This window comes from Triturus cristatus, chromosome 9 (assembly GCF_964204655.1).
Source record: "Triturus cristatus chromosome 9, aTriCri1.1, whole genome shotgun sequence".
NCBI lineage: Eukaryota > Metazoa > Chordata > Amphibia > Caudata > Salamandridae > Triturus > Triturus cristatus.
Genome location: NC_140592.1, coordinates 664,847,497 through 664,868,483, shown reverse-complemented (window position 1 = coordinate 664,868,483; position 20,987 = coordinate 664,847,497).

The window sequence follows — 20,987 nt, the reverse complement described above, 5'->3', positions numbered from 1 at the left end:
TTCCAAAAGTGATAATTCACATGCAATTGTCATTTGCAGTCAAAAAATTAAACATTAAAAAATTACCATTTCAGACCATCTGGAGAAAGTTTAACTGGTCACGGGTCATCGTTTTTCATCAGAAAATTGATTTTTTGGACTGTAGAAAAATTGATTTAAAATGTCATTTGGATTGCGCCTCATGTTGAATAACTACTTTTTAAAGCCTCAATGTGACAAAAATTGCCATTTTTACAGACATTTTCTCCCACTCAGAAGCTTCTATTTCGACCAATTTCAGGCATTAAAATGACTCAAAACACACGTATTTTAGTTCCAAAAGTGATAATTCACATGCAATAGTCATTTACAGTCATAAAATTAAACATTTAAAAATTACCATTTCTGACCATCTGGAGAAAGTTTGACTGGTCACGGGTCATCGTTTTTCATCAGAAAATTGATTTTTTGGACTGTAGAAAAATTGATTCAAAATGTCATTTGGATTGTGCCTCATGTTGAATAACTACTTTTTAAAGCCTCAATGTGACAAAAATTGCCATTTTTACAGACTTTTTCTCCTTCTCAGAAGCTTCTATTTCGACCAATTTCAGGCATTAAAATGACTCAAAACACACTTATTTTAGTTCCAAAAGTGATAATTCACATGCAATTGTCATCTACAGTCAAAAAATGAAACGTTAAAAAATTACGATTTCAGACCATCTGGAGAAAGTTTAACTGGTCACGGTCATCGTTTTTCATCAGAAAATTGATTTTTTGGACTGTAGAAAAATTGATTCAAAATGTCTTTTGGATTGTGCCTCATATTGAATAACTACTTTTTAAAGCCTTAATGTGACGAAAATTGCCATTTTTACAGACTTTTTCTCCATCTCAGAAGCTTCTATTTCGACCAATTTCAGGCATTAAAATGACTCAAAACACACTTATTTTAGTTCCAAAAGTGATAATTCACATGCAATTGTCATTTACAGTCGAAAAATTATACGTTAAAAAATTACCATTTCAGACCATCTGGAGAAAGTTTAACTGGTCACGGGTCATCGTTTTTCATGAGAAAATTGGTTTTTTGGACTGTAGAAAAATTGATTCAAAATGTCATTTGGATTGTGCCTCATGTTGAATAACTACTTTTTAAAGCCTCAATGTGACGAAAATTGCCATTTTTACAGACTTTTTCTCCTTCTCAGAAGCTTTATTTCGACCAATTTCAGGCATTAAAATGACTCAAAACACACGTATTTTAGTTCCAAAAGTGATAATTCACATGCAATTGTCATTTACAGTCGAAAAATTATACGTTAAAAAATTACCATTTCAGACCATCTGGAGAAAGTTTAACTGGTCACGGGTCATCATTTTTCATCAGAAAATTGATTTTTTGGACTGTAGAAAAATTGATTCAAAATGTCATTTGGATTGTTCCTCATCTTGAATAACTACTTTTTAAAGCCTCAATATGAAGAAAATTGCCATTTTTACAGACTTTTTCTCCTTCTCCGAAGCTTCTATTTCGACCAATTTCAGGCATTAAAATGACTCAAAACACACTTATTTTAGTTCCAAAAGTGATAATTCACATGCAATTGTCATTTACAGTTGAAAAATTATACGTTAAAAAATTACCATTTCAGACCATCTGGAGAAAGTTTAACTGGTCACGGGTCATCGTTTTTCATCAGAAAATTGGTTTTTTGGACTGTAGAAAAATTGATTCGAAATGTCATTTGGATTGTGCCTCATGTTGAATAACTACTTTTTAAAGCCTCAATGTGACGAAAATTGCCATTTTTACAGACTTTTTCTCCTTCTCAGAAGCTTTATTTCGACCAATTTCAGGCATTAAAATGACTCAAAACACACGTATTTTAGTTCCAAAAGTGATAATTCACATGCAATTGTCATTTACAGTCGAAAAATGATACGTTAAAAACTTACCATTTCAGACCATCTGGAGAAAGTTTAACGGGTCATCGTTTTTCATCAGAAAATTGTTTTTTTGGACTGTAGAAAAATTGATTCAAAATGTCATTTGGATTGTGCCTCCTTTTGAATAACTACTTTTTAAAGCCTCAATGTGACCAAAATTGCCATTTTTATAGACTTTTTCTCCTACTCAGAAGCTTCTATTTCGACCAATTTCAGGCACTAAAATGACTCTAAACACACTTATTTTAGTTCCAAAAGTGATAATTCACATGCAATAGTCATTTACAGTCACAAAATTAAAAATAAAAAAATTTAAATTTCTGACCATCTGGAGAAAGTACAACAGGTCACGGGTCATCGTTTTTCATCAAAAAATTGATTTTTTGGACTGTAGAAAAATTGATTCAAAATGTCATTTGGATTGTGCCTCATGTTGAATAACTACTTTTTAAAGCCTCAATGTGAAAAAAATTGCCATTTTTACAGACTTTTTCTCCGTCTCAGAAGCTTCTATTTCGACCAATTTCAGGCATTAAAATTACTCAAAACACACTTATTTTAGTTCCAAAAGTGATAATTCACATGCAATTGTCATTTGCAGTCAAAAAATTAAACATTAAAAAATTACCATTTCAGACCATCTGGAGAAAGTTTAACTGGTCACGGGTCATCGTTTTTCATCAGAAAATTGATTTTTTGGACTGTAGAAAAATTGATTTAAAATGTCATTTGGATTGCGCCTCATGTTGAATAACTACTTTTTAAAGCCTCAATGTGACAAAAATTGCCATTTTTACAGACATTTTCTCCCACTCAGAAGCTTCTATTTCGACCAATTTCAGGCATTAAAATGACTCAAAACACACGTATTTTAGTTCCAAAAGTGATAATTCACATGCAATAGTCATTTACAGTCATAAAATTAAACATTTAAAAATTACCATTTCTGACCATCTGGAGAAAGTTTGACTGGTCACGGGTCATCGTTTTTCATCAGAAAATTGATTTTTTGGACTGTAGAAAAATTGATTCAAAATGTCATTTGGATTGTGCCTCATGTTGAATAACTACTTTTTAAAGCCTCAATGTGACAAAAATTGCCATTTTTACAGACTTTTTCTCCTTCTCAGAAGCTTCTATTTCGACCAATTTCAGGCATTAAAATGACTCAAAACACACTTATTTTAGTTCCAAAAGTGATAATTCACATGCAATTGTCATCTACAGTCAAAAAATGAAACGTTAAAAAATTACGATTTCAGACCATCTGGAGAAAGTTTAACTGGTCACGGTCATCGTTTTTCATCAGAAAATTGATTTTTTGGACTGTAGAAAAATTGATTCAAAATGTCTTTTGGATTGTGCCTCATATTGAATAACTACTTTTTAAAGCCTTAATGTGACGAAAATTGCCATTTTTACAGACTTTTTCTCCATCTCAGAAGCTTCTATTTCGACCAATTTCAGGCATTAAAATGACTCAAAACACACTTATTTTAGTTCCAAAAGTGATAATTCACATGCAATTGTCATTTACAGTCAAAAAATGAAAAATTAAAAAATTAACATTTCTGACCATCTGGAGAAAGTCAACAGGTCATGGGTCATTGTTTTTCATCAGAAAATGGATTTTTGGGACTGTAGAAAAATTTATTCAAAATGTCATTTGGATTATGCCTCATGTTGAATAACTACTTTTTAAAGCCTCAACGTGACCGAAATTGCCATTTTTATAGACTTTTTCTCCTACTCAGAAGCTTCTATTTCGACGTATTTCAGGCACTAAAATGACTCTAAACACACTTATTTTAGTTCCAAAAGTGATAATTCACATGCAATAGTCATTTACAGTCAAAAAATTAAAAATAAAAAAATTTAAATTTCTGACCATCTGGAGAAAGTACAACAGGTTTTTCATCAGAAAATTGATTTTTTGGACTGTAGAAAAATTGATTCAAAATGTCATTTGGATTGTGCCTCATGTTGAATAACTACTTTTTAAAACCTCAATGTGACGAAAATTGCCATTTTTACAGACTTTTTCTCCTTCTCAGAAGCTTCTATTTCGACCAGTTTCGGGCATTAAAATGACTCAAAACACACTTATTTTAGTTCCAAAAGTGATAATTCAAATGCAATTGTCATTTACAGTCAAAAAATTAAACGTTAAAAAATTACCATTTCAGACCATCTGGAGAAAGTTTAACTGGTCACGGGTCATCGTTTTTCATCAGAAAATTGATTTTTTGGACTGTAGAAAAATTGATTCAAAATGTCATTTGGATTGTGCCTCATTTTGAATAACTACTTTTTAAAGCCTCAATGTGACCAAAATTGCCATTTTTATAGACTTTTTCTCCTACTCAGAAGCTTCTATTTCGACCAATTTCAGGCACTAAAATGACTCTAAACACACTTATTTTAGTTCCAAAAGTGATAATTCACATGCAATAATCATTTACAGTCAAAAAAATAAAAATAAAAAAATTAAAATTTCTGACCATCTGGAGAAAGTACAACAGGTCACGGGTCATCGTTTTTCATCAGAAAATTGATGTTTTGGACTGTAGAAAAATTGATTCAAAATGTCATTTGGATTGCGCCTCATATTGAATAACTACTTTTTAAAGCCTCAATGTGACCAAAATTGCCATTTTTATAGACTTTTCTCCCACTCAGAAGCTTCTATTTCCACCAATTTCGGGCATTAAAATGACTCTAAACACACGTATTTTATTTCCAAAAGTGATAATTCACATGCAATAGTCATTTACAGTCAAAAAATGAAAAATTAAAAAATTACCATTTTTGACCATCTGAAGAACGTTTGACAGGTCACGGGTCATCGTTTTTCATCAGAAAATTGATTTTTTGGACTGTAGAAAAATTGATTCAAAATGTCATGTGGATTGTGCCTCATGTTGAATAACTACTTTTTAAAGCCTTAATGTGACGAAAATTGCCATTTTTACAGACTTTTTCTCCGTATCAGAAGCTTCTATTTCCAACAATTTCAGGCATTAAAATGACTCAAAACACACTTATTTTAGTTCCAAAAGTGATAATTCACATGCAATTGTCATTTACAGTCAAAAAATGAAAAATGAAAAAATTAACATTTCTGACCATCTAGAGAAAGTCAACAGGTCACGGGTCATTGTTTTTCATCAGAAAATGGATTTTTGGGACTGTAGAAAAATGTATTCAAAATGTCATTTGGATTATGCCTCATGTTGAATAACTACTTTTTAAAGCCTCAACGTGACCGAAATTGCCATTTTTATAGACTTTTTCTCCTACTCAGAAGCTTCTATTTCGACCTATTTCAGGCACTAAAATGACTCTAAACACACTTATTTTAGTTCCAAAAGTGATAATTCACATGCAATAGTCATTTACAGTCAAAAAATTAAAAATAAAAAAATTTAAATTTCTGACCATCTGGAGAAAGTACAACAGGTCACGGGTCATCGTTTTTCATCAGAAAATTGATTTTTTGGACTGTAGAAAAATTGATTCAAAATGTCATTTGGATTGTGCCTCATGTTGAATAACTACTTTTTAAAGCCTCAATGTGACCAAAATTGCCATTTTTACAGACTTTTTCTCCTTCTCAGAAGCTTCTATTTCGACCAATTTCAGGCATTAAAATGACTCAAAACACACTTATTTTAGTTCCAAAAGTGATAATTCAAATGCAATTGTCATTTACAGACAAAAAATTAAACGTTAAAAAATTACCATTTCAGACCATCTGGAGAAAGTTTAACTGGTCACGGGTCATCGTTTTTCATCAGAAAATTGATTTTTTGGACTGTAGAAAAATTGATTCAAAATGTCATTTGGATTGTTCCTCATCTTGAATAACTACTTTTTAAAGCCTCAATATGAAGAAAATTGCCATTTTTACAGACTTTTTCTCCTTCTCAGAAGCTTCTATTTCGACCAATTTCAGGCATTAAAATGACTCAAAACACACTTATTTTAGTTCCAAAAGTGATAATTCACATGCAATTGTCATTTACAGTCAAAAAATTATACGTTAAAAAATTACCATTTCAGACCATCTGGAGAAAGTTTAACTGGTCACGGGTCATCGTTTTTCATCAGAAAATTGGTTTTTTGGACTGTAGAAAAATTGATTCAAAATGTCATTTGGATTGTGCCTCATGTTGAATAACTACTTTTTAAAGCCTCAATGTGACCAAAATTGCCATTTTTACAGACTTTTTCTCCTTCTCAGAAGCTTTATTTCGACCAATTTCAGGCATTAAAATGACTCAAAACACACGTATTTTAGTTCCAAAAGTGATAATTCACATGCAATTGTCATTTACAGTCGAAAAATTATACGTTAAAAAATTACCATTTCAGACCATCTGGAGAAAGTTTAACTGGTCACGGGTCATCGTTTTTCATCAGAAAATTGATTTTTTGGACTGTAGAAAAATTGATTCAAAATGTCATTTGGATTGTTCCTCATCTTGAATAACTACTTTTTAAAGCCTCAATATGAAGAAAATTGCCATTTTTACAGACTTTTTCTCCTTCTCCGAAGCTTCTATTTCGACCAATTTCAGGCATTAAAATGACTCAAAACACACTTATTTTAGTTCCAAAAGTGATAATTCACATGCAATTGTCATTTACAGTCGAAAAATTATACGTTAAAAAATTACCATTTCAGACCATCTGGAGAAAGTTTAACTGGTCACGGGTCATCGTTTTTCATCAGAAAATTGATTTTTTTGGACTGTAGAAAAATTGATTTAAAATGTCATTTGGATTGCGCCTCATGTTGAATAACTACTTTTTAAAGCCTCAATGTGACAAAAATTGCCATTTTTACAGACATTTTCTCCCACTCAGAAGCTTCTATTTCGACCAATTTCAGGCATTAAAATGACTCAAAACACACGTATTTTAGTTCCAAAAGTGATAATTCACATGCAATAGTCATTTACAGTCATAAAATTAAACATTTAAAAATTACCATTTCTGACCATCTGGAGAAAGTTTGACTGGTCACGGGTCATCGTTTTTCATCAGAAAATTGATTTTTTGGACTGTAGAAAAATTGATTCAAAATGTCATTTGGATTGTGCCTCATGTTGAATAACTACTTTTTAAAGCCTCAATGTGACAAAAATTGCCATTTTTACAGACTTTTTCTCCTTCTCAGAAGCTTCTATTTCGACCAATTTCAGGCATTAAAATGACTCAAAACACACTTATTTTAGTTCCAAAAGTGATAATTCACATGCAATTGTCATCTACAGTCAAAAAATGAAACGTTAAAAAATTACGATTTCAGACCATCTGGAGAAAGTTTAACTGGTCACGGTCATCGTTTTTCATCAGAAAATTGATTTTTTGGACTGTAGAAAAATTGATTCAAAATGTCTTTTGGATTGTGCCTCATATTGAATAACTACTTTTTAAAGCCTTAATGTGACGAAAATTGCCATTTTTACAGACTTTTTCTCCATCTCAGAAGCTTCTATTTCGACCAATTTCAGGCATTAAAATGACTCAAAACACACTTATTTTAGTTCCAAAAGTGATAATTCACATGCAATTGTCATTTACAGTCAAAAAATGAAAAAATAAAAAATTAACATTTCTGACCATCTGGAGAAAGTCAACAGGTCATGGGTCATTGTTTTTCATCAGAAAATGGATTTTTGGGACTGTAGAAAAATTTATTCAAAATGTCATTTGGATTATGCCTCATGTTGAATAACTACTTTTTAAAGCCTCAACGTGACCGAAATTGCCATTTTTATAGACTTTTTCTCCTACTCAGAAGCTTCTATTTCGACGTATTTCAGGCACTAAAATGACTCTAAACACACTTATTTTAGTTCCAAAAGTGATAATTCACATGCAATAGTCATTTACAGTCAAAAAATTAAAAATAAAAAAATTTAAATTTCTGACCATCTGGAGAAAGTACAACAGGTTTTTCATCAGAAAATTGATTTTTTGGACTGTAGAAAAATTGATTCAAAATGTCATTTGGATTGTGCCTCATGTTGAATAACTACTTTTTAAAACCTCAATGTGACGAAAATTGCCATTTTTACAGACTTTTTCTCCTTCTCAGAAGCTTCTATTTCGACCAGTTTCGGGCATTAAAATGACTCAAAACACACTTATTTTAGTTCCAAAAGTGATAATTCAAATGCAATTGTCATTTACAGTCAAAAAATTAAACGTTAAAAAATTACCATTTCAGACCATCTGGAGAAAGTTTAACTGGTCACGGGTCATCGTTTTTCATCAGAAAATTGATTTTTTGGACTGTAGAAAAATTGATTCAAAATGTCATTTGGATTGTGCCTCATTTTGAATAACTACTTTTTAAAGCCTCAATGTGACCAAAATTGCCATTTTTATAGACTTTTTCTCCTACTCAGAAGCTTCTATTTCGACCAATTTCAGGCACTAAAATGACTCTAAACACACTTATTTTAGTTCCAAAAGTGATAATTCACATGCAATAATCATTTACAGTCAAAAAAATAAAAATAAAAAAATTAAAATTTCTGACCATCTGGAGAAAGTACAACAGGTCACGGGTCATCGTTTTTCATCAGAAAATTGATGTTTTGGACTGTAGAAAAATTGATTCAAAATGTCATTTGGATTGCGCCTCATATTGAATAACTACTTTTTAAAGCCTCAATGTGACCAAAATTGCCATTTTTATAGACTTTTCTCCCACTCAGAAGCTTCTATTTCCACCAATTTCGGGCATTAAAATGACTCTAAACACACGTATTTTATTTCCAAAAGTGATAATTCACATGCAATAGTCATTTACAGTCAAAAAATGAAAAATTAAAAAATTACCATTTTTGACCATCTGAAGAACGTTTGACAGGTCACGGGTCATCGTTTTTCATCAGAAAATTGATTTTTTGGACTGTAGAAAAATTGATTCAAAATGTCATGTGGATTGTGCCTCATGTTGAATAACTACTTTTTAAAGCCTTAATGTGACGAAAATTGCCATTTTTACAGACTTTTTCTCCGTATCAGAAGCTTCTATTTCCAACAATTTCAGGCATTAAAATGACTCAAAACACACTTATTTTAGTTCCAAAAGTGATAATTCACATGCAATTGTCATTTACAGTCAAAAAATGAAAAATGAAAAAATTAACATTTCTGACCATCTAGAGAAAGTCAACAGGTCACGGGTCATTGTTTTTCATCAGAAAATGGATTTTTGGGACTGTAGAAAAATGTATTCAAAATGTCATTTGGATTATGCCTCATGTTGAATAACTACTTTTTAAAGCCTCAACGTGACCGAAATTGCCATTTTTATAGACTTTTTCTCCTACTCAGAAGCTTCTATTTCGACCTATTTCAGGCACTAAAATGACTCTAAACACACTTATTTTAGTTCCAAAAGTGATAATTCACATGCAATAGTCATTTACAGTCAAAAAATTAAAAATAAAAAAATTTAAATTTCTGACCATCTGGAGAAAGTACAACAGGTCACGGGTCATCGTTTTTCATCAGAAAATTGATTTTTTGGACTGTAGAAAAATTGATTCAAAATGTCATTTGGATTGTGCCTCATGTTGAATAACTACTTTTTAAAGCCTCAATGTGACCAAAATTGCCATTTTTACAGACTTTTTCTCCTTCTCAGAAGCTTCTATTTCGACCAATTTCAGGCATTAAAATGACTCAAAACACACTTATTTTAGTTCCAAAAGTGATAATTCAAATGCAATTGTCATTTACAGACAAAAAATTAAACGTTAAAAAATTACCATTTCAGACCATCTGGAGAAAGTTTAACTGGTCACGGGTCATCGTTTTTCATCAGAAAATTGATTTTTTGGACTGTAGAAAAATTGATTCAAAATGTCATTTGGATTGTTCCTCATCTTGAATAACTACTTTTTAAAGCCTCAATATGAAGAAAATTGCCATTTTTACAGACTTTTTCTCCTTCTCAGAAGCTTCTATTTCGACCAATTTCAGGCATTAAAATGACTCAAAACACACTTATTTTAGTTCCAAAAGTGATAATTCACATGCAATTGTCATTTACAGTCAAAAAATTATACGTTAAAAAATTACCATTTCAGACCATCTGGAGAAAGTTTAACTGGTCACGGGTCATCGTTTTTCATCAGAAAATTGGTTTTTTGGACTGTAGAAAAATTGATTCAAAATGTCATTTGGATTGTGCCTCATGTTGAATAACTACTTTTTAAAGCCTCAATGTGACCAAAATTGCCATTTTTACAGACTTTTTCTCCTTCTCAGAAGCTTTATTTCGACCAATTTCAGGCATTAAAATGACTCAAAACACACGTATTTTAGTTCCAAAAGTGATAATTCACATGCAATTGTCATTTACAGTCGAAAAATTATACGTTAAAAAATTACCATTTCAGACCATCTGGAGAAAGTTTAACTGGTCACGGGTCATCGTTTTTCATCAGAAAATTGATTTTTTGGACTGTAGAAAAATTGATTCAAAATGTCATTTGGATTGTGCCTCATTTTGAATAACTACTTTTTAAAGCCTCAATGTGACCAAAATTGCCATTTTTATAGACTTTTTCTCCTACTCAGAAGCTTCTATTTCGACCAATTTCAGGCACTAAAATGACTCTAAACACACTTATTTTAGTTCCAAAAGTGATAATTCACATGCAATAATCATTTACAGTCAAAAAAATAAAAATAAAAAAATTAAAATTTCTGACCATCTGGAGAAAGTACAACAGGTCACGGGTCATCGTTTTTCATCAGAAAATTGATGTTTTGGACTGTAGAAAAATTGATTCAAAATGTCATTTGGATTGCGCCTCATATTGAATAACTACTTTTTAAAGCCTCAATGTGACCAAAATTGCCATTTTTATAGACTTTTCTCCCACTCAGAAGCTTCTATTTCCACCAATTTCGGGCATTAAAATGACTCTAAACACACGTATTTTATTTCCAAAAGTGATAATTCACATGCAATAGTCATTTACAGTCAAAAAATGAAAAATTAAAAAATTACCATTTTTGACCATCTGAAGAACGTTTGACAGGTCACGGGTCATCGTTTTTCATCAGAAAATTGATTTTTTGGACTGTAGAAAAATTGATTCAAAATGTCATGTGGATTGTGCCTCATGTTGAATAACTACTTTTTAAAGCCTTAATGTGACGAAAATTGCCATTTTTACAGACTTTTTCTCCGTATCAGAAGCTTCTATTTCCAACAATTTCAGGCATTAAAATGACTCAAAACACACTTATTTTAGTTCCAAAAGTGATAATTCACATGCAATTGTCATTTACAGTCAAAAAATGAAAAATGAAAAAATTAACATTTCTGACCATCTAGAGAAAGTCAACAGGTCACGGGTCATTGTTTTTCATCAGAAAATGGATTTTTGGGACTGTAGAAAAATGTATTCAAAATGTCATTTGGATTATGCCTCATGTTGAATAACTACTTTTTAAAGCCTCAACGTGACCGAAATTGCCATTTTTATAGACTTTTTCTCCTACTCAGAAGCTTCTATTTCGACCTATTTCAGGCACTAAAATGACTCTAAACACACTTATTTTAGTTCCAAAAGTGATAATTCACATGCAATAGTCATTTACAGTCAAAAAATTAAAAATAAAAAAATTTAAATTTCTGACCATCTGGAGAAAGTACAACAGGTCACGGGTCATCGTTTTTCATCAGAAAATTGATTTTTTGGACTGTAGAAAAATTGATTCAAAATGTCATTTGGATTGTGCCTCATGTTGAATAACTACTTTTTAAAGCCTCAATGTGACCAAAATTGCCATTTTTACAGACTTTTTCTCCTTCTCAGAAGCTTCTATTTCGACCAATTTCAGGCATTAAAATGACTCAAAACACACTTATTTTAGTTCCAAAAGTGATAATTCAAATGCAATTGTCATTTACAGACAAAAAATTAAACGTTAAAAAATTACCATTTCAGACCATCTGGAGAAAGTTTAACTGGTCACGGGTCATCGTTTTTCATCAGAAAATTGATTTTTTGGACTGTAGAAAAATTGATTCAAAATGTCATTTGGATTGTTCCTCATCTTGAATAACTACTTTTTAAAGCCTCAATATGAAGAAAATTGCCATTTTTACAGACTTTTTCTCCTTCTCAGAAGCTTCTATTTCGACCAATTTCAGGCATTAAAATGACTCAAAACACACTTATTTTAGTTCCAAAAGTGATAATTCACATGCAATTGTCATTTACAGTCAAAAAATTATACGTTAAAAAATTACCATTTCAGACCATCTGGAGAAAGTTTAACTGGTCACGGGTCATCGTTTTTCATCAGAAAATTGGTTTTTTGGACTGTAGAAAAATTGATTCAAAATGTCATTTGGATTGTGCCTCATGTTGAATAACTACTTTTTAAAGCCTCAATGTGACCAAAATTGCCATTTTTACAGACTTTTTCTCCTTCTCAGAAGCTTTATTTCGACCAATTTCAGGCATTAAAATGACTCAAAACACACGTATTTTAGTTCCAAAAGTGATAATTCACATGCAATTGTCATTTACAGTCGAAAAATTATACGTTAAAAAATTACCATTTCAGACCATCTGGAGAAAGTTTAACTGGTCACGGGTCATCGTTTTTCATCAGAAAATTGATTTTTTGGACTGTAGAAAAATTGATTCAAAATGTCATTTGGATTGTTTCTCATCTTGAATAACTACTTTTTAAAGCCTCAATATGAAGAAAATTGCCATTTTTACAGACTTTTTCTCCTTCTCCGAAGCTTCTATTTCGACCAATTTCAGGCATTAAAATGACTCAAAACACACTTATTTTAGTTCCAAAAGTGATAATTCACATGCAATTGTCATTTACAGTCGAAAAATTATACGTTAAAAAATTACCATTTCAGACCATCTGGAGAAAGTTTAACTGGTCACGGGTCATCGTTTTTCTTCAGAAAATTGGTTTTTTGGACTGTAGAAAAATTGATTCAAAATGTCATTTGGATTGTGCCTCATGTTGAATAACTACTTTTTAAAGCCTCAATGTGACGAAAATTGCCATTTTACAGACTTTTTCTCCTTCTCAGAAGCTTCTATTTCGACCAATTTCAGGCATTAAAATGACTCAAAACACACTTATTTTAGTTCCAAAAGTGATAATTCACATGCAATTGTCATTTACAGTCGAAAAATTATACGTTAAAAAATTACCATTTCAGACCATCTGGAGAAAGTTTAACTGGTCACGGGTCATCGTTTTTCATCAGCATTTTTTTTTTTTGGACTGTAGAAAAATTGATTCAAAATGTCATTTGGATTGTGCCTCATGTTGAATAACTACTTTTTAAAGCCTCAATGTGATGAAAATTGCCATTTTTACAGACTTTTTCTCCTTCTCAGAAGCTTTATTTCGACCAATTTCAGGCATTAAAATGACTCAAAACACGTATTTTAGTTCCAAAAGTGATAATTCACATGCAATTGTCATTTACAGTCGAAACATTATACGTTAAAAAATTACCATTTCAGACCATCTGGAGAAAGTTTAACTGGTCACGGGTCATCGTTTTTCATCAGAAAATTGATTTTTTGGACTGTAGAAAAATTGATTCAAAATGTCATTTGGATTGTTCCTCATCTTGAATAACTACTTTTTAAAGCCTCAATATGAAGAAAATTGCCATTTTTACAGACTTTTTCTCCTTCTCCGAAGCTTCTATTTCGACCAATTTCAGGCATTAAAATGACTCAAAACACACTTATTTTAGTTCCAAAAGTGATAATTCACATGCAATTGTCATTTACAGTCGAAAAATTATACGTTAAAAAATTACCATTTCAGACCATCTGGAGAAAGTTTAACTGGTCACGGGTCATCGTTTTTCATCAGAAAATTGGTTTTTTGGACTGTAGAAAAATTGATTCAAAATGTCATTTGGATTGTGCCTCATGTTGAATAACTACTTTTTAAAGCCTCAATGTGACGAAAATTGCCATTTTTACAGACTTTTTCTCCTTCTCAGAAGCTTTATTTCGACCAATTTCAGGCATTAAAATGACTCAAAACACACGTATTTTAGTTCCAAAAGTGATAATTCACATGCAATTGTCATTTACAGTCGAAAAATGATACGATAAAAATTACCATTTCAGACCATCTGGAGAAAGTTTAACTGGTCACGGGTCATCGTTTTTCATCAGAAAATTGGTTTTTTGGACTGTAGAAAAATTGATTCAAAATGTCATTTGGATTGTGCCTCCTTTTGAATAACTACTTTTTAAAGCCTCAATGTGACCAAAATTGCCATTTTTATAGACTTTTTCTCCTACTCAGAAGCTTCTATTTCGACCAATTTCAGGCACTAAAATGACTCTAAACACACTTATTTTAGTTCCAAAAGTGATAATTCACATGCAATAGTCATTTACAGTCAAAAAATTAAAAATAAAAAAATTTAAATTTCTGACCATCTGGAGAAAGTACAACAGGTCACGGGTCATCGTTTTTCATCAGAAAATTGATTTTTTGGACTGTAGAAAAATTGATTCAAAATGTCATTTGGATTGTGCCTCATGTTGAATAACTACTTTTTAAAGCCTCAATGTGACAAAAATTGCCATTTTTACAGACTTTTTCTCCATCTCAGAAGCTTCTATTTCGACCAATTTCAGGCATTAAAATTACTCAAAACACACTTATTTTAGTTCCAAAAGTGATAATTCACATGCAATTGTCATTTGCAGTCAAAAAATTAAACATTAAAAAATTACCATTTCAGACCATCTGGAGAAAGTTTAACTGGTCACGGGTCATCGTTTTTCATCAGAAAATTGATTTTTTGGACTGTAGAAAAATTGATTTAAAATCAATTTGGATTGCGCCTCATGTTGAATAACTACTTTTTAAAGCCTCAATGTGACCAAAATTGCCATTTTTACAGACATTTTCTCCCACTCAGAAGCTTCTATTTCGACCAATTTCAGGCATTAAAATGACTCTAAATACACTTATTTTAGTTCCAAAATTGATAATTCACTTGCAATAGCCATTTACAGTCAAAAAATTAAACATTAAAAAATTACAATTTCTGACCATCTGGAGAAAGTTCAACAGGTCACGGGTAATCATTGTTCATCAGAAAATTGATGTTTTGGACTGTAGAAAAATTGATTCAAAATGTCATTTGGATTGTGCCTCATGTTGAATAACTACTTTTTAAAGCCTCAATGTGACAAAAATTGCCATTTTTACAGACTTTTTCTCCTTCTCAGAAGCTTCTATTTCGACCAATTTCAGGCATTAAAATGACTCTAAACACACTTATTTTAGTTCCAAAAGTGATAATTCACTTGCAATAGCCATTTACAGTCAAAAAATTAAACATTAAAAAAATTACCATTTCTGACCATCTGGAGAAAGTTCAACAGGTCACGGCTCATCATTTTTCATCAGAAAATTGATTTTTTGGACTGTAGAAAAATTGATTCAAAATGTCATTTGGATTGCGCCTCATATTGAATAACTACTTTTTAAAGCCTCAATGTGACCAAAATTGCCATTTTTATAGACTTTTCTCCCACTCAGAAGCTTCTATTTCCACCAATTTCGGGCATTAAAATGACTCTAAACACACGTATTTTATTTCCAAAAGTGATAATTCACATGCAATAGTCATTTACAGTCAAAAAATGAAAAATTAAAAAATTACCATTTTTGACCATCTGAAGAACGTTTGACAGGTCACGGGTCATCGTTTTTCATCAGAAAATTGATTTTTTGGACTGTAGAAAAATTGATTCAAAATGTCATTTGGATTGTGCCTCATGTTGAATAACTACTTTTTAAAGCCTCAATGTGACAAAAATTGCCATTTTTACAGACTTTTTCTCCTTCTCAGAAGCTTCTATTTCGACCAATTTCAGGCATTAAAATGACTCAAAACACACTTATTTTAGTTCCAAAAGAGATAATTCACATGCAATTGTCATCTACAGTCAAAAAATGAAACGTTAAAAAATTACGATTTCAGACCATCTGGAGAAAGTTTAACTGGTCACGGGTCATCGTTTTTCATCAGAAATTTGATTTTTTGGACTGTAGAAAAATTGATTCAAAATGTCATTTGGATTGTGCCTCATGTTGAATAACTACTTTTTAAAGCCTCAATGTGACAAAAATTGCCATTTTTACAGACTTTTTCTCCTTCTCAGAAGCTTCTATTTCGACCAATTTCAGGCATTAAAATGACTCAAAACACACTTATTTTAGTTCCAAAAGTGATAATTCACATGCAATTGTCATCTACAATCAAAAAATTAAACGTTAAAAAATTACGATTTCAGACCATCTGGAGAAAGTTTAACTGGTCACGGGTCATCGTTTTTCATCAGAAAATTGATTTTTTGGACTGTAGAAAAATTGATTCAAAATGTAATTTGGATTGTGCCTCATGTTGAATAACTACTTTTTAAAGCCTCAATGTGACAAAAATTGCCATTTTTACAGACTTTTTCTCCTTCTCAGAAGCTTCTATTTCAACCAATTTCAGGCATTAAAATGACTCAAAACACACTTATTTTAGTTCCAAAAGTGATAATTCACATGCAATTGTCATTTACAGTCAAAAAATGAAAAATTAAAAAATTAACATTTCTGACCATCTGGAGAAAGTCAACAGGTCACGGGTCATTGTTTTTCATCAGAAAATGGATTTTTGGGACTGTAGAAAAATGTATTCAAAATGTCATTTGGATTGTGCCTCATGTTGAATAACTACTTTTTAAAGCCTCAACGTGACCGAAATTGCCATTTTTATAGACTTTTTCTCCTACTCAGAAGCTTCTATTTCGACCTATTTCAGGCACTAAAATGACTCTAAACACACTTATTTTAGTTCCAAAAGTAATAATTCACATGCAATAGTCATTTACAGTCAAAAAATTTAAAATAAAAAAATTAAAATTTCTGACCATCTGGAGAAAGTACAACAGGTCATGGGTCATCGTTTTTCATCAGAAAATTGATTTTTTGGACTGTAGAAAAATTGATTCAAAATGTCATTTGGATTGTGCCTCATGTTGAATAACTACTTTTTAAAGCCTCAATGTGACGAAAATTGCCATTTTTACAGACTTTTTCTCCTTCTCAGAAGCTTTATTTCGACCAATTTCAGGCATTAAAATGACTCAAAACACACGTATTTTAGTTCCAAAAGTGATAATTCACATGCAATTGTCATTTACAGTCAAAAAATTAAACGTTAAAAAATTACCATTTCAGACCATCTGGAGAAAGTTTAACTGGTCACGGGTCATCGTTTTTCATCAGAAAATTGATTTTTTGGACTGTAGAAAAATTGATTCAAAATGTCATTTGGATTGTGCCTCATGTTGAATAACTACTTTTTAACGCCTCAAGGTGACCAAAATTGCCATTTTTATAGACTTTTCTCCTACTCAGAAGCTTCTATTTCGACCAATTTCAAGCATTAAAATGACTCTAAACACACTTATTTTAGTTCCAAAAGTGATAATTCACATGCAATAGTCATTTACAGTCAAAAAATTAAAAATAAAAAAATTATAATTTCTGACCATCTGGAGAAAGTACAACAGGTCACGGGTCATCGTTTTTCATCAGAAAATTGGTTTTTTGGACTGTAGAAAAATTGATTCAAAATGTCTTTTGGATTGTGCCTCATATTGAATAACTACTTTTTAAAGCCTTAATGTGACGAAAATTGCCATTTTTACAGACTTTTTCTCCATCTCAGAAGCTTCTATTTCGACCAATTTCAGGCATTAAAATGACTCAAAACACACTTATTTTAGTTCCAAAAGTGATAATTCACATGCAATTGTCATTTACAGTCAAAAAACTTAAACGTTAAAAAATTACCATTTCAGACCATCTGGAGAAAGTTTAACTGGTCACGGGTCATCGTTTTTCATCAGAAAATTGATTTTTTGGACTGTAGAAAAATTGATTCAAAATGTCATTTGGATTGTGCCTCATTTTGAATAACTACTTTTTAAAGCCTCAATGTGACCAAAATTGCCATTTTTTTAGACTTTTTCTCCTACTCAGAAGCTTCTATTTCGACCAATTTCAGGCACTAAAATGACTCTAAACACACTTATTGTAATTCCAAAAGTGATAATTCACATGCAATAGTCATTTACAGTCAAAAAAATAAAAATAAAAAAATTAAAATTTCTGACCATCTGGAGAAAGTACAACAGGTCACGGGTCATCGTTTTTCATCAGAAAATTGATTTTTGGACTGTAGAAAAATTGATTCAAAATGTCATTTGGATTGTGCCTCATGTTGAATAACTACTTTTTAAAGCCTCAATGTGACAAAAATTGCCATTTTTACAGACTATTTCTCCGTCTCAGAAGCTTCTATTTCGACCAATTTCAGGCATTAAAATTACTCAAAACACACTTATTTTAGTTCCAAAAGTGATAATTCACATGCAATTGTCATTTACAGTCAAAAAATTAAACGTTAAAAAATTACCATTTCAGACCATCTGGAGAAAGTTTAACTGGTCACGGGTCATCGTTTTTCATCAGAAAATTGATTTTTTGGGCTGTAGAAAAATTGATTTAAAATGTCATTTGGATTGCGCCTCATGTTGAATAACTACTTTTTAAAGCCTCAATGTGACCAAAATTGCCATTTTTACAGACATTTTCTCCCACTCAGAAGCTTCTATTTCAACCAATTTCAGGCATTAAAATGACTCTAAATACACTTATTTTAGTTCCAAAATTGATAATTCACTTGCAATAGCCATTTACAGTCAAAAAATTAAACATTAAAAAATTACCATTTCTGACCATCTGGAGAAAGTTCAACAGGTCACGGGTAATCATTTTTCATCAGAAAATTGAAGTTTTGGACTGTAGAAAAATTGATTCAAAATGTCATTTGGATTGTGCCTCATGTTGAATAACTACTTTTTAAAGCCTCAATGTGACAAAAATTGCCATTTTTACAGACTTTTTCTCCTTCTCAGAAGCTTCTATTTCGACCAATTTCAGGCATTAAAATGACTCTAAACACACTTATTTTAGTTCCAAAAGTGATAATTCACTTGCAATAGCCATTTACAGTCAAAAAATTAAACATTAAAAAACATTACCATTTCTGACCATCTGGAGAAAGTTCAACAGGTCACGGGTCATCATTTTTCATCAGAAAATTGATTTTTTGGACTGTAGAAAAATTGATTCAAAATGTCATTTGGATTGCGCCTCATATTGAATAACTACTTTTTAAAGCCTCAATGTGACCAAACTTGCCATTTTTATAGACTTTTCTCCCACTCAGAAGCTTCTATTTCCACCAATTTCGGGCATTAAAATGACTCTAAACACACGTATTTTATTTCCAAAAGTGATAATTCACATGCAATAGTCATTTACAGTCAAAAAATGAAAAATTAAAAAATTACCATTTTTGACCATCTGAAGAACGTTTGACAGGTCACGGGTCATCGTTTTTCATCAGAAAATTGATTTTTTGGACTGTAGAAAAATTGATTCAAAATGTCATTTGGATTGTGCCTCATGTTGAATAACTACTTTTTAAAGCCTCAATGTGACAAAAATTGCCATTTTTACAGACTTTTTCTCCTTCTCAGAAGCTTCTATTTCGACCAATTTCAGGCTTTAAAATGACTCAAAACACACTTATTTTAGTTCCAAAAGAGATAATTCACATGCAATTGTCATCTACAGTCAAAAAATGAAACGTTAAAAAATTACGATTTCAGACCATCTGGAGAAAGTTTAACTGGTCACGGGTCATCGTTTTTCATCAGAAATTTGATTTTTTGGACTGTAGAAAAATTGATTCAAAATGTCATTTGGATTGTGCCTCATGTTGAATAACTACTTTTTAAAGCCTCAATGTCACAAAAATTGCCATTTTTACAGACTTTTTCTCCTTCTCAGAAGCTTCTATTTCGACCAATTTCAGGCATTAAAATGACTCAAAACACACTTATTTTAGTTCCAAAAGTGATAATTCACATGCAATTGTCATCTACAATCAAAAAATTAAACGTTAAAAAATTACGATTTCAGACCATCTGGAGAAAGTTTAACTGGTCACGGGTCATCGTTTTTCATCAGAAAATTGATTTTTTGGACTGTAGAAAAATTGATTCAAAATGTAATTTGGATTGTGCCTCATGTTGAATAACTACTTTTTAAAGCCTCAATGTGACAAAAATTGCCATTTTTACAGACTTTTTCTCCTTCTCAGAAGCTTCTATTTCAACCAATTTCAGGCATTAAAATGACTCAAAACACACTTATTTTAGTTCCAAAAGTGATAATTCACATGCAATTGTCATTTACAGTCAAAAAATGAAAAATTAAAAAATTAACATTTCTGACCATCTGGAGAAAGTCAACAGGTCACGGGTCATTGTTTTTCATCAGAAAATGGATTTTTGGGACTGTAGAAAAATTTATTCAAAATGTCATTTGGATTGTGCCTCATGTTGAATAACTACTTTTTAAAGCCTCAACGTGACCGAAATTGCCATTTTTATAGACTTTTTCTCCTACTCAGAAGCTTCTATTTCGACCTATTTCAGGCACTAAAATGACTCTAAACACACTTATTTTAGTTCCAAAAGTAATAATTCACATGCAATAGTCATTTACAGTCAAAAAATTTAAAATAAAAAAATTAAAATTTCTGACCATCTGGAGAAAGTACAACAGGTCATGGGTCATCGTTTTTCATCAGAAAATTGATTTTTTGGACTGTAGAAAAATTGATTCAAAATGTCATTTGGATTGTGCCTCATGTTGAATAACTACTTTTTAAAGCCTCAATGTGACGAAAATTGCCATTTTTACAGACTTTTTCTCCTTCTCAGAAGCTTTATTTCGACCAATTTCAGGCATTAAAATGACTCAAAACACACGTATTTTAGTTCCAAAAGTGATAATTCACATGCAATTGTCATTTACAGTCAAAAAATTAAACGTTAAAAAATTACCATTTCAGA